Source organism: Ursus arctos, unplaced genomic scaffold (genome assembly GCF_023065955.2).
Source record: "Ursus arctos isolate Adak ecotype North America unplaced genomic scaffold, UrsArc2.0 scaffold_1, whole genome shotgun sequence".
Classification (NCBI taxonomy): Eukaryota; Metazoa; Chordata; class Mammalia; order Carnivora; family Ursidae; genus Ursus; species Ursus arctos.
Genome location: NW_026622763.1, coordinates 100819938 through 100837322, shown reverse-complemented (window position 1 = coordinate 100837322; position 17385 = coordinate 100819938).

The following is a 17385-nucleotide window of genomic DNA, read 5'->3' as shown; positions in this document are numbered from 1 at the left end:
TTTTTATTTAATGTTTCCGGTCTATGTCGTAAGCCCCAACCTAGAATCAGGGCCATCTTATTCAAGGAACCCAATTTAAAATTTGTTAAATTTGGGTGCCTGGGTGGCTCAGTTGGTTAAGCGTCTGCCTTCGGCTCAGGTCATGATCACAGGGTCCTGGGTTTGAGCTCCGCATCAGGCCCCCTGCTCAGTGGGGAGCCTACTTCTCCCACTCCCTCTACTGTTTCCCCTGCTTGTGCTCTCTGGCTCTCTCTCTGCCAAATAAATAAATACGATCTTTTAAAAAAGTGTTAAATTTGTGTTTAATTTATTAATACGTGTTTTAAAATTTATTAATAGACTTGGGAGACTAGAGAGGCAAAAGGAAAACAGGGAAACATTTTTTGGCCTAGGAGATCTGGCTCAGTTCAGACCAAAGAGTTACTACTTATATAAAAGGAATCATCATAAATATTGATTACTTACCACTTAGGCTCCAGCCAAGCCACCTAATAAGCCCAGGGTAGCTTGGCTGGTAAATAAGGTTCCAGTAATTCATTTTGTGTTTTGACAAGCTTTGGCCAATTTATCTTTCGGGATCATGCTGGACTCAAAGTTTTTATAGACAGTGGATTTCCATAAGCTGAAACCTACTACTGGATGCTTTCCTGGGTGCTCTGGGTGGGTAGGGTCTCTAAAGGCATCGCCGTCAATAAATGTTCTTGATTTCCCCTCCCAAGATTTAGTACCGGCCCCGCCTCACCTTCCAGGCTCCTTCGCATGTTGGCTAGCCCTTTGCCTTGACCCTTCCTTTGTCTTTTGTGACTTGTAGGTCGTGCCTCTGACCTTTCTGTCTTCATGAGTTCCAATCTTTCCACCAACCCGTTTACTAGTTCTCTTCCCTGGAGTTAGCTTCTTGATTTTTTTCTTACACTATGAATTATTTCCTACAAACCCGCAAGCTTCCTCCATCATACTTACCCTGATCGCTCCCCCTTCTATATCTCCGTGGAGAGTGGGTGGCATTTTGGGGTACCCCAAACCCTTGAGTCGAAAGTGGAACTGCTTCCCCGCCCCCAGCCTAGTCCTGAAGCCCATGCTGCATCTCCTTGTGAATTCCCCCATGACCCACCTAGTCCCAGTGTCAGCAGCTCAGAGCCGCTGTTGGTTCTACTAACCATATCCTTGTTTCATTCTGGTCCCCTGGTCTCCATGTTTCCTTCTATGTCTCCTCCACCCCCAGCTCAGGCACCATCTCCTCCAAGAAGCCTTAGAGTCTAAAGAAAGTTTTATTCATCTGTGTATTCCCAATGGCGTGCACACGGCAGGCCGTCAACTTTGTCAGGGAATTGCAACATATCATGTAAAGCTGGAAGTTTCCAAAATGGCAAATTAGCAAGAGTGTGTCCTCAGCATCACACTCGATAAGCCGGACTCCTTCTGCTTCTACAAAGAGGGCATCTCTGAACGCTGCAGATGGTGACCTTATTCCCCTGGCTAGCCAGATGTAATTTTTATTGGCCCATTTTGCAGAAGTCTAGGGAAACAGAATTTCGTCCCATCACTTGCATTTTCTTTCCTGTTTCTCACTATCAACTGCTTGTTTATTCGCATCGCTGTAATCCTTGCAAAAAATTCCATCCAAGTTTATTCCCTTAAAGCTATGGCGTAGCTTATGTATTGTTCTGTGTTGCTGAAAGTCAAATACAATTTTTTTCACGCAAGATACATCATAATTAACCAAATGTCTCACTTTCGTAAGCACGGCATTGTTCATTTCTCATATTAATCCTCCATAAGAGTCGTTCTTTAGTTGTTTTGATTGGGTTTGGGACTCTTCGAGAACCAAAAGACTTTTGGAATGCAACCTGCAGGGATATGTTCAAATTCTCCAACTGCATCCTGAGGTGGTCGGAGGTCGGGGGGCTTTCCCCTGGCCCGTGGGCCGCCATGAGTAAACTGAATTGAGCCACATGGCAGGAAGGTGAATCTTCCTGTCGCTGTCACTGGCGCAGGCCAAATTTCCCCCTGGCTCCGTCCTCTCTGGGTGTCTCTTGAAGGATCTGCCACCTTTTCTCCTGCTAAGGGCTCTGGGCATGGGATGCTTGGGACACCAGGACTGTGGTCGTGCGGAGGGACAGGAGGCCGTGGGTCAGCTGTGCAGTGACAGAGCTCCATAGGATCTAAGTGTGGTTCAGGGCTGTGCCATCTGAGAGCATTAGCTCTGTGTGTGTGTGTGTCCTTGAGGGTGTGTGTGGGGGGGGTTGGTCCTTGTGTCTCTGCACCTGTATCTTTGATAAGTGTGTGTGTGTTTCTAGGTTAGGGTACGTCCCTGGGTGTGTATGTGTGTGAGGGGGGTAAATGCCCACGTGTGTCATGGGTGTGTGCGCACCTCAGGGTGGGTGTACATAATTCTGGCTGTGAGCCCGTGAAGTTCTGAGGAAAGACTACAACACTCGGCACATGTATTCTGGACACAGGGACTGAATAATTGGGCAAAGCCCCCTTTTATGGCAACGCGGTATGCTCCCCATTTGCGGGCTGCTAGGAGCCCGTTAAGAAGGACAGACTTCCGGACAGAGAAAATAATGAGCAGACATGTGGAGTCCCATCAGCCTTCACCGCCTGGGCCCCTCGTCCCCACAAGTAGCTGAGCTGGAGGGGGGAGAGGCTGCCTGTCCCAGGGACCCCACACTTTAGTCTCCGCAGCCCCACTTCATGCAACCTGAAGCCGCTTCTCTGGTATGTTCCAGACATTCCCACAGGCTGACGACCAAGTCGAGCCCCAGGTAACACACAGCCCCTTTGTGGTGGCGCTGGGAGGCTTTTCTCGGAAACGTGGTGCCCTGTGGTGCCTTCCAGCCATCCGTGAGGGCAAGAGGAAGAGCTCCTGTCCCACCCCAGGCATTTGCTCTCAGACCCCGGAGTCTCTGCAGGGAGGGCTCCCGCGTGTGCTCATCTGTCCAGGCAGAGGGAAGGAGGGACCCATGGGCCTCCTGGCAGCCAAAGAGCGTCAGGCCATCCTGGATACAGGCAGCTAGAAGCAGGGACCCTGTGGGGACAGAAACCCGCAGACTGAGGACAGGGCCAGTCCCCAAAGCTTCCTCACTGACCTGTGGTGGCCAGCTCCGCCATGTTTGTCAGGGACTGTCCTGGAAGTCCCCATAGCCCTGGGCACCCAGGATAGTTGGTCACCCTCACCCCAGCCCAGGTAGCATTGGGGTCTCCTGACAGGAAGCTGCCTCTTGCCCTGAAGTATCCTCGCTGAGTGCATTGGTTGGGGCCCAAGGATATGGGCAAGTCTGGGGACTTTGCTCACCAGCCTCAGACCGGCCGAGCCTGGGTGGTCCTGCTGCGTTTGGCCGGTGTCCACCTTCCCGCCACCAGGATGTGGGGCTGGGGCTTTCAGTGGAAGATTCAGGCTGTGAAGAGCTGTGGGTCACCTCAGTTTGGTCTCCAGACCTACCTCCCTGAGGTCCTGGGGCAGAAAAATCCAGTGAAGCTGGGGAGTGGGGGGGTGGGGTGGGATGGGAGGATTGGAAATTGCTGAGAGAGGGGCTGGGGAAAAAACATTGAACTCGAGACTGTTGCACGGCTTTCGGTGAGAGAAGTGCAGAGAGGTCCTGGGCCTTTAGAAAACTGAGGTTTTGCGATTCTAGAGTCAGGGCTGGGTTAGAAGCCACCGAGTTCTGTCATCAGAGGAGGAAGGCAATCAGCCTTTTGTGTAAAATGGTTCAGAGGAGAAATAGCCAGGGTGGCGAAGGGTCTCCCTTAACAGGTGGCCCCAGTCCCGAGGCCAGTGCCCCGGGAGAGTACATGAGCTGTTGGCACTGAAAGGGAGATTACGAGGTGGACAAGGAAAGCGTCTGACCCCGGGGGCAACATGGGCAGGCAAGGTGGGTGGGAACAGGACGGGCTGAGCAGAGCCCCTCTGGGGGCGCTGGATGCTTTAGCGTGGCTGTAGGCATGACCTCAGAAACCAAAGTCAGGGACTTCTGAGGCCAAGCTTGGATAGGGAAGACCTGGTAATGCTTCCCCTGAAGTACCCAGACAGCCCTTCCTCCCCCTCCCTGCAAGCCTCCATGGCCCAGCACCTTCTAGCAGGGCTCCACCCCTCCTCCCGCTGCCACAGCCTCCCCCACCTTTGCTCTGCCAAAGGGAGCCCTGGTCGCTGTCTCCTGGGGAGGCTGGCTTCGGGGATGGGGTAAGTACCAGGCACAGGGCACCGTTGCTCCTTCTGAACAATGGGGACAGCGCTTGGCCCCAGGGAAAGAACAGCCCTGCAGGGAAAGGTACCCTGAGTCCACTGAGCCCAGCCATCCCCTCCCAGTGGGAACTCTGAGAGCATGGAGGGGCCCAAGTGTGGACACAGAGCAGTTTGTCATGTTTCTTGGGCCTGTGGCCTGATCCCGAGGAGGGGCACCCACCGGCTGACCCGGGCCAGACCCCCACGTGGCTGAGAACTCACTGGGGAGACGAGGGCTTCCTGGAGCACTGGAGGGCCCACAGGGCTGCCCCGCAGAGGCCAGGCACATGCTGCTCCCTGTGCCCAGCAGGTGCCCGACTCACAGAGCTCCCAGAGATCCAGGTGCCCCCTGGTGGGGATGTCAGCTCCCTGGGCTGGTTTGCAGGCTGGCCCAAGGGTGGGGAGATGCGGGGAGGAGGTGACTGGGTGGGAGGGGAGTAGGGGCAGCTGAGCAGTCTGGCCAGGTGGCTGGAGGCCAGCCCAGGGCCAGAGGGAGGCCCAGGGCAAAGGCAGAGTGAAGAGCAGAGAGGGAGGCCACGCTGAAAGGGGGGAGGCAGGACCAGGACAGGGCAGGGAGGCCGACAGGGTGAGGGCAGCAGGGGACTCCAAGGAGCCTGTGGGGACAGGGGGCCCTGTGGGCTTCCAGGGGAGAAGAGGGCCAGCTGGTGAGAGGTGGGAGCTTGACTGGGCGAGCTGGGGGGCCCAGGGCGGGGGCCAGCAGAAGGCAGGGCTGGAGGGCAGCAGGGAGGGGAAAGGGGCAAGGCAAGGGGGAGGGGAAGGGGGTGGGCTGGGGGCAGCAGGATAATAGTAGTGCTGCTTTTCCTTCATTGCTGCCAGGGAACAGGGGAGAGCCCTACCCAGGCTTCTGGAATCTGCCTGCCTCGGTTGCTTTAGGATTTCTGAGGTCCTCGTGACCTCAGAGGCAGAGAATTCTTGAGAGCGAGACCGGGAAGCCCTGCCTGCAGCTCAACTATGCCCATCGTAGAGATAAGGAAACTGAGGCCTTGCGGTGGGGGGAGCACTGGGAGGCAGTGCTCGGGTTGGTACCAGATGGACTTTTTGGCAGGGAGCCAGAAAGAGGTGGGATCAAGGAATGGTGTGCAGAGTCCTGGATCAGGCTGGCGGGCAGGAGTCAGCAAGAGAGCCAGGCTGCACACACATCTGGGCAGCTGGAAGATGCTGGACCTTTGGCCCCCGGTGGAGACTGTCCTGGTCGTTGCCATCTTCTGGAGTTGGGAACTCTGAGGGCATTTGCACGAGTCTGGGGACCTTTCATCTAGTGCATTTTCACACTCATGTGCTCTGTATTTAGAAGAGGTGTAGATCGAATTATTCTGATGAATACTGAAAACTTTCCCTTCCATAATAGCTTTGTCTTCATACAACAACCCGTGCCTCATGTAACAGAATTTAATGTACTTTTACAGAAGTCTCTGCAGTTCTAAAATGATTTAATGCATAAATGAAGCCTTCTGGTCACTTTAGAACAAGTACCCACCCAATACACGAATAATTTTCTACCTTCAAATCAACAAGTAGGGGATGAATTTCTGTTCCTGTGACACCTGCTGACGTTTTCTGTGCCCTGCGGACACCCCTTGTCAACAGCAGTGACAGCTGGGGGGAGGGAGGACGGTCCCCTGAGGAGACAGGTGGGATGGGCTGCAGGTGGGGGTGAATTCCCCTAAGCCGCGGAAACACCTTGGAGTTGTTGGTGGGGCGCAGGTGGCACTGGTTTGAGGACAAGGAGTCCGAGGTTCAGGCCTGACTAGCCAGATTTTCTCTCTCAAGTTGGAGGCAAAGCTGTCGAGGATGTGGGGAGCGGGGGTGGGGCCGACCTCGTGCCAGGAAAGGGGTCCTGGACTCCACGACCGCCATTTTCAGTGCGACCCTTTCCGACCCCAGCTCTGCTCTGTGCTCCTGCGGCGCCTGTGGGTTCCTGCCTGGACCGTGCTGCACCCCAGCTTCCCCATCTGTAAATGGGGCTAATGATCAGCTACACCTCGTAGGCGGTTTGGAGAAGGAACTGATTTTATTTATAAAGTGAGCCTCCTGCTGACTGATCCTTAGGACTCTTGATATTTTCAATGGTGGAAGGTGCTGTCACTGTCATTAATGAGGTCTCCTTGCAGGGCTGGGGTGGTAGAGGTGGAGACTGAGCCCAACTGGGCAGGAAGGGCCGGTATTCCATGACAATGAGTCAGCCGAGGTGGAGGACTCCATGTCTGGGGGCAGGAGGCCCTCGGGGCAAAGGGCTTTTGCATGAGAATGGGAGTGTTGCCTTCACCCCTAGAGAGGAGTTGGGGTGCCTGGGACCCCTCCCCCCCAGCTCTGACCTGCCAGGTGCTTGGTATTGGAGAAGCCTTTTTTTATCCTCCAACTTAGGATTTAAATAAAAAAATCAAAGATTTCCAGGAAGGAAATGAATACCGTAGTTTAACTGTGGCGGAGTGAAGATACACACATTATTGAAGTGCCCAAGACAGTTTATGGGAACAAAAGGACGTCCTCTTACACCCGAATGGACAATTGCCAGGCAGCAAAACAAATATAAATATGTGTGCATGTGGGGGGGGGGAAGGTGGCGTGGGGAGAAAATGCTCACAAAAAATTCGGTAGACATTTAATAACGGAAGTGTGAAGGAGAATATTACACACCCGAAGGACACGTGGGCTAGAGACTTAGTACCCTTGCTGCAAAAGGAAACATGAAGAGAAAAATATTTCAGAAGGATCCACCCTTCCCAACCCCCCACACGTCCCTAGGAAGCATTCAAGTGCAACCCCCAGCTGTGGCCTCTGACAGGTGCCAAGGAGCCCAGGGCCCAGGCAGGAGCGGCAGGGGGCCCTGCTTGCCAGGTGGGAGCAGAGGAACATCCTGGAAGTTCCTTCCACCCCCTCAGGGCATGGGCAAGCCTAGACTAAAGAAGCCCTTGTGTCAACCTGGGGGGGGGGGCTCTACTTAGAGCTCTGAGAGGCTCCGAGGCTCCCTGGAAGTGGGGGGTCTTTCCGATATAAGTCACAGAACCTCTCCCGAGTTCAGCAGGAGGGGAAGCTTTGTATGTCCATCTTTTCCAGAAGCCCGTGGTCTTTACAACCTTCACGGGGAAGGGCCCCCTCTGCATGCTGTGCAAGACCCACCTCTGGCTTGAAGACCGCTTTTGCTCAGGGGGACTTCGGGCCGCATCAGGGCCATACACGGCCGCGGGCAGGACGATATGGGGAGCGGGGAGCTCCGAAAACGACTTCCTGAAGTGGCGGTGGCGGGGACGGAAGGAAAGCCCACACCCAGCTGTCTGAGAGTCCAGAGCTTTATGCCTTAACCTCACCGCTACATTTCCAGCGAGAGCCGGAGGGGGCGTGTGCGAGGGGAAGGGGTGAGGTCTAAAGGGTTGCTGTCCCCCCCTTCCCCCCCTGGCGTTTTACTCCACCTTGCCTTGACGTGGATGCTGTCAGCAGCCCCGCACCCACTTTCAAGGAGGCTGAATGTTTTCAGTGTCTACGGGTGACTATTAGGGTCCCGCTGTCTTTTGGAGCAACTAGGGGGCGGCATGGGGGGGGGCGTCGGGGACTTGGTTCAGGCCCCAGGAAAGCGCCTCATTTCTGCTCCCGTGGAGTCTTGCAGGCTGAAGGCATAGGGCGGGCTTGGGGACAGAACCGTGGAGAGCCCGGAGGTTTGGCTCAGAGGGCGGGAGGGCACAGAGGGGCGGGACCCATCGCCCTCTCCCTGCCTTTCCAGCCTCAGTTTCTCTGTTGAGGCCTCCTCTTATTTCTGGGACCCCACCCTCGGCAAAGAGGAAGGTCCTGTTCTTTATGTTGCTTTTTTCCCAAAGACACTTAAGGCTGACATAATGTCAGGGGAGCTGGGGGACTCAGTGCCATCAAGTACCGGCCACTTGCCGGGTGCCTTCACACCCCTGTCAGACCAGCTCCTGAAAGGAGTTTTTGAGAGAGGTGCTGCTGTCTGTCTGGGTCCCCACGGCCTGGGACAGACAGTGATAAACAGATACTTGTTAATTGAAGGAATGTGTGGCTGCAATTTATGGAAGTTAGGTGACGAGCCAAGTTTACAGAACAGCTCCAGAGGGCATGGCTCTCACTGGCATCAGGCTGCCTCCGATGATGGCGACCCTTCTCTCAGACACGCCCGTCCCATCCCGATTCCTTCCTGTTTCTGCTGTTGCCCTCCCCCAACCCTGACCCTGGCACCTGAGGGAGTCTGTCCTGTGTCCAGTCCCTGAACTCCCATCCCACCGGGGCTGGTCCTGATTTGAATGGGTGTGAGAAGAAAAGCATTACACCGTTCCAGAACTTTCTCTTTGATGGGATGACTTCCAGTCCATTGCATTTGTTCCCTTGGTCCTCTGAGCACCCCTGCCCATCTCCGGTCTGGCCAGCCCTCCAGCCTCAGCTCCTGCTGGTCCCCGACATACCCAGGCTTCAGCTGCACAGAGACTCCTGGCTCTCACCCAAGACATCGTGTTTCTCCCTCCTCCTGTCTGCACTTCTCTGTGCTTCTAGCATCTTCTGTCCCCACTTCATCCCTTGTCCCTGGTCCCTGAGCAGCTCCCCCGTGGTGGGGTTGGGGACATCCTGCACGTCTCTGGCCCAGCTCTGACGCCCTGCGATGCCCCCAGTGGGCAAGCCTGGAGGAGATGCCCCAACGAGTGCAGGGAGAACCTTAATCACTAAGGGAGCAAATTAAAGCAACAACAGAAGGCGGTGTAGTGAGTCCCCCGCTCTTTAGCAAACCCAGTCAAAGTGGCTTGTTCCTCGCCCTACACGGAAGTGGCTCGTGGAGCTCAGATGCCGCTCAGGACATTGGTCAAGTGGGACGCAGGAGCCCCCTACTCTGGGCTTCTCAGCTGGTGGGCAGGCAGGACCCCCTCCCTCCATCCCCCCAGGCTCCCAGAGCCTCTGGTTTGTTCTGGAAGATGAGAGGGTGGGCAAGACCAGAGGGCCTGGTTCTGGGAGGTTAGAGAAGAAAGAAAAAAGTTCATATTTGTGACTCCCCAGGGCCGGGCGGGAGCAGGGTGAGGAGCGGAGCTGGAGGGGCAGCCCAGAGCCATACGTGGGGCCTTGGGCAAGTCCCTGCCTGGCCTACCCCGTAGGAGCGTCTCTCTGGCCCACATGCTCTCCTGCGGGGGTGTCACCATTCCGCCCTTGATGAGGGTCATCAGCAAAGCTGTTCAAGAGAGGGAGGGTGAGAGGTGGCTTGTGTGCAGAACGGCCCACGTAGAACTCAACCTTTTGTGTTAAAAGAGGGTGAAAATAAGAACACATGTGGACGTTTGTTGGTCCAGACACTCTGGAAGATGCTGTCGTCAGTGGTACCCTGAGGGGTGGGTGGACACTGGATTGCGGGAGGTGGGGGGAGGGTGCGCGGGGTGGGGGTGGTCTTCCTGTGTGTTTACCGATGTATTTGAACCAGGTGCATGTACTCCAAGTTTTAGATAAGAAACAAGAGCAATACGACAGAAATATTCATTACAAAGGAGAAGATAGCCAGATTGGGAGGTGGGGGAGGCTCCCTTCGAGGAGGGGCGGAGTGGAGACTCGTGTCCGTGGGCCCCTCAGTGCTGAGCCCTCCCAGGCCTGCTGGGGGCCTGCAGCGGACAGTGAACTTGGTTCTGCCTGTAGCAAAGCACAGGCATGATTGGAGTCATAGTGACAACTTAAAAGGGTGTCACAGTCGGTTCTGTCAATCCCTTCACCCAAGGATGGGGAGCCCATGCTCTGGAGGGCCAGGTGACCTCTCCACAGTCACACACAGCTGCTATTTCTGCAGAAATGACCATATGCTGAGATAAATTACCCAGACCCACTTCGGGGACTTTCTATTCCTGTAGATACCGAGAGTCACAGCAAGCCCGGCCTGTAAAAATAGCCCATGCTTTGGTCACTCATGGGGTCTCCTGGTCCCTATACCCCTCCGGCATGTGGGCAGCAGTCCTGCATCCTAAAGCCCCGATGGGCTGGATACTGGCTGTCCCCCGATACTGGCTGTCTCTGGGTGATGCCCGACTTTTCCACGGGCTTCTTAACACCTCTGCGAACACCCCGTGCTCTTTGCACCCCCACGGCCCCCACCCTCTTTTTGGAAGCTGAGTGAGCATGAGAGGTGACAGGAGGGAGACCTTCTTCCTTGAAGCATGCCCCCCTGCCCCATTCTTGTTCTACTCGGTGGGGAGGGACCCCTGCAAGGCCCCTCTCCAAACCGAGAGAAGAGGCACTTTTCTCATCTTGGTCCCACCCCCTAATTTCAGTGATGAGGAAGCTGAGCCCCAGAGAGGGAAGTGGCTCTCTCCGGAGCGAGCTGGTGACCAACCCGGGAGGACAAATGACATCTCGCAGCTCACTCAGCTGCCCTGGACCCCAAGCAGGTAACAGCCCCCCCCGGGGGGGCCACTTACAAAAACCGAGGCACAGAGCCACGGACTGACCTGGCTTTCCCGGATGGCAGGTAACTTTCCTGAGGCCAGTGGGGCCTCCGTGGTCTGGGTTCTGTCCAGACCTGCCCAGACCCAGTGTCCCCGATGGCCGGAGCGCCAGCAGCCCAGCAGGCCCCACGAGTCTCCGTGAAAATAGCAACAGCAGGCAGAGGACTGGTTGGCTCCTGATCTTAGTGACATGTTCTACGAACCCTCAATTTCCTCTTGATCTGACTCAGGGTTGCAGCTTCTTGCTGGGGTGGGGAACCCTCACGGTAGTAGCCCAGGAGCCTTCCCCAGGGGAGCTCGGCTTGCGTGCCATCACCTCCTGCGGGCCCGCTGTCCCGGAACCCGGCCTGGAAATCACCCACCGCCCAAGATGACACACTGGCAGGAATCACCCAACAGCCGCCGAGCCACAGGCTCCAGGCAGCTGGGCTTGGGAGCCCGGGCCAGCCACTTACCAGTTGTGTAAACGTCCCTGGCCTCGATGTACCTCTCTGGAGAATGGGAGCAATGATGGTTTTTCCCTCATGGGGCTCTTGAGAGCAGTAAGTGATGGAAGTGCTTGATTGTGCAGGAAGCAAATGGGCAGCTTTGGGGCGCCTGGGTGGCTCAGTCGTTAAGCATCTGCCTTTGGCTCAGGGCGTGATCCCAGCGTTCTGGGATTGAGCCCCGCAGCGTGCTCCTCCGCTGGGAGCCTGTTTCTCCCTCTCCCACTCCCCCTGCTTGTGTTCCCTCTCTCGCTGGCTGTCTCTCTGTCAGATAAATAAATAAAATCTTTTTAAAAAGAAAATGGGCAGCTTTGACGGCTCTTACGTATTAGAACTGGATTATTCCCCATGTGTACTCCTATGGCACACTGACAACTGGCCGCACTTGGCCACCGTAGGGGAACCACCTCAGGTGATGCAGGTGGATCAGGGAAGTAGGCATTTGAAGGAGGGATGAGGTTCTTAGGAGGGGAGATGAGAGTCTGAGGAGAAGGAAGAGATGTTAAGTGGAACTGGGCATGCCAGAAAGTGGGGAAGGGGGCGCAGGGAGCTCCTGGATATATTGGATGCTCCTGCTGGTGATGCTGATCCTGGGGTGGGGGTGGGAAGATACAGGAGAGACTCAGTGTGAGTGCCAGTGAGGCCCCTCACCACCAGTTTGCTCTTGGGTAGACTAGCTTCTCTGAGCCTCACTGTCCTTATCTGTAAAATGGGCATGATTATAACAACATTCCAGGAATATACCGAGTCCCCACCGCAGAGTACTTAGCATGGCGACGGCCACATCTCGAGTGCCTGAACTGAGCCCCCCACTCCCCCAACCCCAACCCAACCCGCAAGGCTCAGGGTGCAGCTTCAGCAGAATTTTGGAGTCTGGGAGATTCTATGTGCTCTGTCCCCTCTGTGTCCTTTTTGCATCATGTCTCCCGGAAGCCCAGCTCAGGTGTAGACGGATAGATTGATTTACACTTTGGTGCTGATGGCAGGTCACTGCATCCAAGTAAATATTTATGTTCTAACTGTGGGATTCAGCACTGCACCCCCAGCGGAGACGGGAATCGCAGGCAACACTGGTCCAGGGGAGTGTTCCTCCCCCAGTTACATCCCCCAGGCTGCACCAGCTCCGCTCAGCTACCGCTGGCCCTCCCTTCTCTTAGATGGCTCACACCTCAGTGCTCCTTGTGGATGAGGAGTTTGGCAGCAAAAAGAGAGGGGGTGGGGATCCTTTTCAGCCCGCAAACCTCCTAAAGTTCCCTGCTCACTGTGGCTGGTGTTTCTGGAAAGTGTCTGCTGCTGGAAGGAGGGTTGGCTTGGGCTGAGCCACACAGCTGGGTGTAGGTGCTGCTGCCTGTGGAACACCCCTGGGGCTGCCCCTGCTGGCACACGGGCCTAGACAGCTGCAGGAATCAGAGCCCAGGGCCTGGCCCTTTAGCAGGAAGAGAGCCAGCTCGGTGAGGCCCCTGGCTCCCGGCTCGCTGGGAGAAACCAGAACCCAGGGGGAGGCCCCACAGCCAGAGAGAGCCAGGAGCTGAGGCCTCGGGACTCCCAGGCCCGTCCCTCTTCACACCCAGATTATGTTCTCTCCTCTTCACTAAACGCTAGAAAATATTAATATATTGACAGAAGATTCCATTTCAGGGTTGAAAAAAAAAATCCTTCTGTATGTATGAATTCCTCTGACAACATTCTGGATAAATGGATGGCCTGCCTTTGCTTACATACCTCTGGTGACAGAGAGCTCACTACACAGCAAGGCTGCTCTGCTGTCACATATTCTGTTAGCAAGGCAGGTCCATCTCTACGGCACTGGTGCCCATTCTGTGGAGTCATCCAGTGTAGCATGTCTTGAGCAGTGGGGGATGCTAAAAGGTCTATTCTTCTATAGACCGTGAGCAACTCTAGTCCTTTCCACATATTCTCCTGGGCTGAGGCTCCCTAGCCTCTCCACATGCAGCCTGAGCAGAGAGGCTGCCCCCAGGGCGCAGGTGATCAGAGCAGTGGAAGGGCCACTGTCACCCCATGTTCCTCTTCTAGATCCTCTAAGAATAGCCTGGTTCCCCTTGTTTCTCACCATCTTTCCTGTTTGTGAGAATACGTAAGAACTCCCATTTCCCTGTAAGCTGTGACTGCCTCTGGGTTTTGTTTATAAATATTTATTCTTTTCCAATATTTCAGTAATGCATTTCTGATTTTATCTCTGACGCACACATTATTTGAGAGACCACGTAAGAGAATGCATACAAGTACCCGTTATATATTATTAATGTCATGGGGCACTTTCTTTGTGGTGTGAGACAGAAAGGGCAGACGTGCCATTGTCTCGAGTACCGGGCTGGGCCCAGGAATGGGATCCATTTGGTGAAAGATCCTTGTCTTCTCCCAAAGAAAATGTATTCCCTTGATTTATGATTTAGTCCTCACTGATCTGCCTCGTTAATTGGGCTATCCGGAGCTCGAAATTTCTCTGTCTGCTTGATCGATGATACTCCGAGAAGGGAGCGTGAAGGTCTCTACCTGCAATTATGTTTCTATTTCTACTTCTTTTTGCATTCCTGGCAAGTTCCCATTATGTATTTCTTTGCTATGGGCACTGGAACAGAAATTAAGTGTTTTCTGTTTTAATTATTCATTGTAACTTTTACCTCTGTAAAGTCTCTGTGTTACTCTCTTGTTTACGAAAAAAAAATTACTTTGTCATATTCTTTTTGTCCCCTAGAGTTCTGTGTGCCCGACAAACCAGATTGCCCAATCATCTTACTCTGTCTATACCTTTTTGTTCTCTCTCAGTTTCTTATTGGCAAAAAAAAAATTAGGTTTGGGCTTTTTAAATGAATGCCCCTTTTAGAGGGAGTGTTATCATTGTTGGGGAGTATTGTGATTCTATTATATAATTGTTAACATTCGTGTAACCCTCCATTGGGTTACCCCGCTGCTATCTACATAGAGACATGGCCGTTTTTTTCACGTGTAGTTTCTGTTGCGAATTTACTCTTCCTTGCGTCCCATTATAATAGGCAAGATAATTGAATATCCAATTTAGAAAATCTTTAAGTTTTAACTCTGACATTTGTTTCTCTTAATAGCTGTCCAAGCTTTGGGAGGATTTATGTAAATATCTTCCCTTCTTTGACCCCCTCTCCATGGTTAATCTGCATTTCGAATGCCTTTTGTGTCGGACTTCACCCCTTATGTTATGCACAATTATTATGAGGGATGGCTGACCCGTGGACAGATGAAAGTCTTTTTTTTTTTTTTAATCACAGATCACATTCTTGTTACCACTGCTCCTCTCTGAGGTGGCATTTGCTCTCTCATCTGTCACTTCCAATTCCGTCGTGCATTGTCCCCACGTCCCTGAGATGCTGCCTGTTGAAATGTTGATCTTTGACCCGGCAACACTGCTACCATCAGCTGAGCCCGGGTTAGTCCAATGCAGTCCTTTAAATTTTATGTGAACCTCACTCCCGCCCCTGCCATGCCTCAAACACACACCCAGAATTTTCTTCTTGTAAGGGAAAGTCAAAAGCTATTCTAATTTTTCTCCTTTTCTCCCAGCATTTACTACAACTTAAAAAAAATTGTTTTCATATCATCATTAATGAGAAAAATATATACAGAGAGAGAGATGGAAAGGGAGATTTAAAAGATTGAATAAGCACCCACCATCTGTTAGAAGGTAACCAATGTTGGGCATACGGAAATTTTTTTCTAGGTTTTTTTCCCCCTATGTGTGGGGGTTTTTTAAAAATCATAATTGAATCATTCTGAATGTATCGTTCTGTAGTTTGTGGGTTTTTTACTTAACATAGTCAGCATAAACATAACATAATCAGACAAAAATTTTCCATTGAGTAGATTTACCATCGTGAAATCGAGCTCTGGTTGGCATTTTAATGCATGTGTGTTTTTGCTATCAGAAAAAATGTTTAAGTAAACATATTTTCTGTACATAACTTTTCTTTCCTTTTCCTGATTTACTTAAGTAAATTTTTAATCACTGGATGAAAGATTAATAAGGTTTCTCTGCCTTGTACTCCAAGTTATCAAATCTAGAAGCTGTGTATATAAGCCGGCATATTGATGACTGTTTCACAGAAGCCTCACCCGCTTCTTTGTTGAAATGATGAGCAAAAGTTTTATCTCTTTGTAAATCCTCTTCTGGGAACTGTCTTTCGCCTGTTTGTCTCCTGAGGGTCTTGGTATTATATATTTTTTAAACTCTTCATAAAGAAAGAACACCATTCATCTGATGTATCTGTATTTTTTCTTTCCCTGGTATATTACTTGATGTTAAAATGTTTTAACAAAAGGGCATTTTTGTTGAAAAGAAGGTTTCTACATATTGTGGTCACTATAACCAACATCATTTCTGCTTTTTTTTTTTTTTTTTTTTTAATGGAAGACTTTGTTCTTGGTAGGCAGATAATTCATTTTGGTAACTGTTTCTCAGATACTTGAGAAAAAAGTGGATTCCTTCTGTGTTTAAACCCATCTTCAAGAGCTATGAATTTGTTTTAAGATTTTATTTATTTACTTGTCAGAGAGAAAGAGAGAGAGAGAGAGCAGAAGCAGGGGGAGCGGCAGGCAATGCGGGACTCGATCCCAGGACCCTGGGATCATGACCCGAGCGGAAGGCAGATGCTTCACCGACTGAGCCCCCCAGGTATCCCATGGGACTTTTACTTGGACCATTTCTCTGTCATTCTCTGTGACCTTTAAGATAAGCAACAAAGAATTGTATCTCATAATGGAACTAAAAAATGTTAGTTAATAAAGGAAAGTGTGAAGTTTCCACGTTTATTGTCATTCCTATACTCAGGTTCCTTTTTCGAATCTATTTACTCCTTTGCTGTAGGGTCCGATTTGTTTGTTTGTTTTTATCTTCTTTGGTGATTTTGAAGATAGGCATCCTGTTTTTAATAGTGGTTAGTAACTTCAAGGTTTAAAAAAAGTTCTTACACTTTCTGTAATTATCAAAGTGAAAAAAAACCTGGAACAATAACTTTAATTTCCTTTTATGAAGTATTTGTTTAGCCCACGTCCTATTGCTCACCACACCCCTGTCCCCCACACCTCAAGGATATTCTTCCTTCATTGTGAATTGATCTAAGGTACTTATCTTTTTTAAGTGATCCCTTGTACTCTTGTACGGTGTTTTTCTTTCAGTTTTTCGTCTGTAACTATCTTCATTGTAACTGTGTTTTTATTCTTCATTGTTATTATCTCCTGGAGGTCTAAATGTTTGCCTCTTGGAATCCATTTCTTTCCGGAAGCCCCACCTATCGAGGGTGGCTTTCTAGGATCTTCACACCTTCAGAGAAACCCAGTCGGGTAGGAAAGTCTTGTGTCCAAATTTTTTCCCTCAAACGTCTTCTGTTGTTGATCAGTTTTTCAGAGAAGTTTCCAAAGAATCTGTTTTGTTTATTCACGATGTTTGTAGGGCTCCATATTAACGTCATTCAAAGATGTGAGCGGGGTTGCCTGGGTGGCTCGGTCAGTTAAGCGCCTGCCTTGGGCTCAGGTCATGATCCCAGGGTCCTGGGATGGAGTCCCATGTCAGAGTCCCATGTCAGAGCCCCTGCTCAGTGGGGAGCCTGCTTCTCCCTCTCCCTCTGCCCTCCCCCTGCTCATGCTCTCTCTCTCAAATAAATTAATAAAATCTTAAAAAAAAATAAAGATGTGAGCAGATCATCTGGGAGGGGCTCTTTCTCCATAAATTTTGCATGAAACTCAGCTCCTTCATCCAAGTTCTCACCTTCTCCATTGTTCGATTCAGCCCCACCTCTCAGGCACCTCGCTGCCAGTGACTAACAAAGGTCATCTTGGGCCCTTCAGATCTATTCACAGGCCCGATTGGCTTGACCCATGACCTCTCCCCATTCAGTTCTATTTCCCTCCTGGTATGAGGCTGGAGACAGGGCTCCCAGTGAGGCAATAGGACCCACCATCCCTGCCGAAGAAAAGTAACAGCTATAGATGGTCCTGTGGGGAATGGTAACTGGGAATGTCCCCACTACTGCCTGTCACATACACACTTCTGATGTAAATGGCAGCGTTAGGATGGTGGCTGTTAGGTGGTGGCTGCTCCAGCTGCCCGTCAGGAGAACTGGCTGCCTCCCGGGAGCACAGGGGACGGCCCAGCTCTGCCCCTTCGGCCCCATCGGGATGTTGGCACTGGGGCCACAGTGTCCTTGGGCTGCTTCCAGCCGATCACTGAGCCTGGAGGAGGGACTGG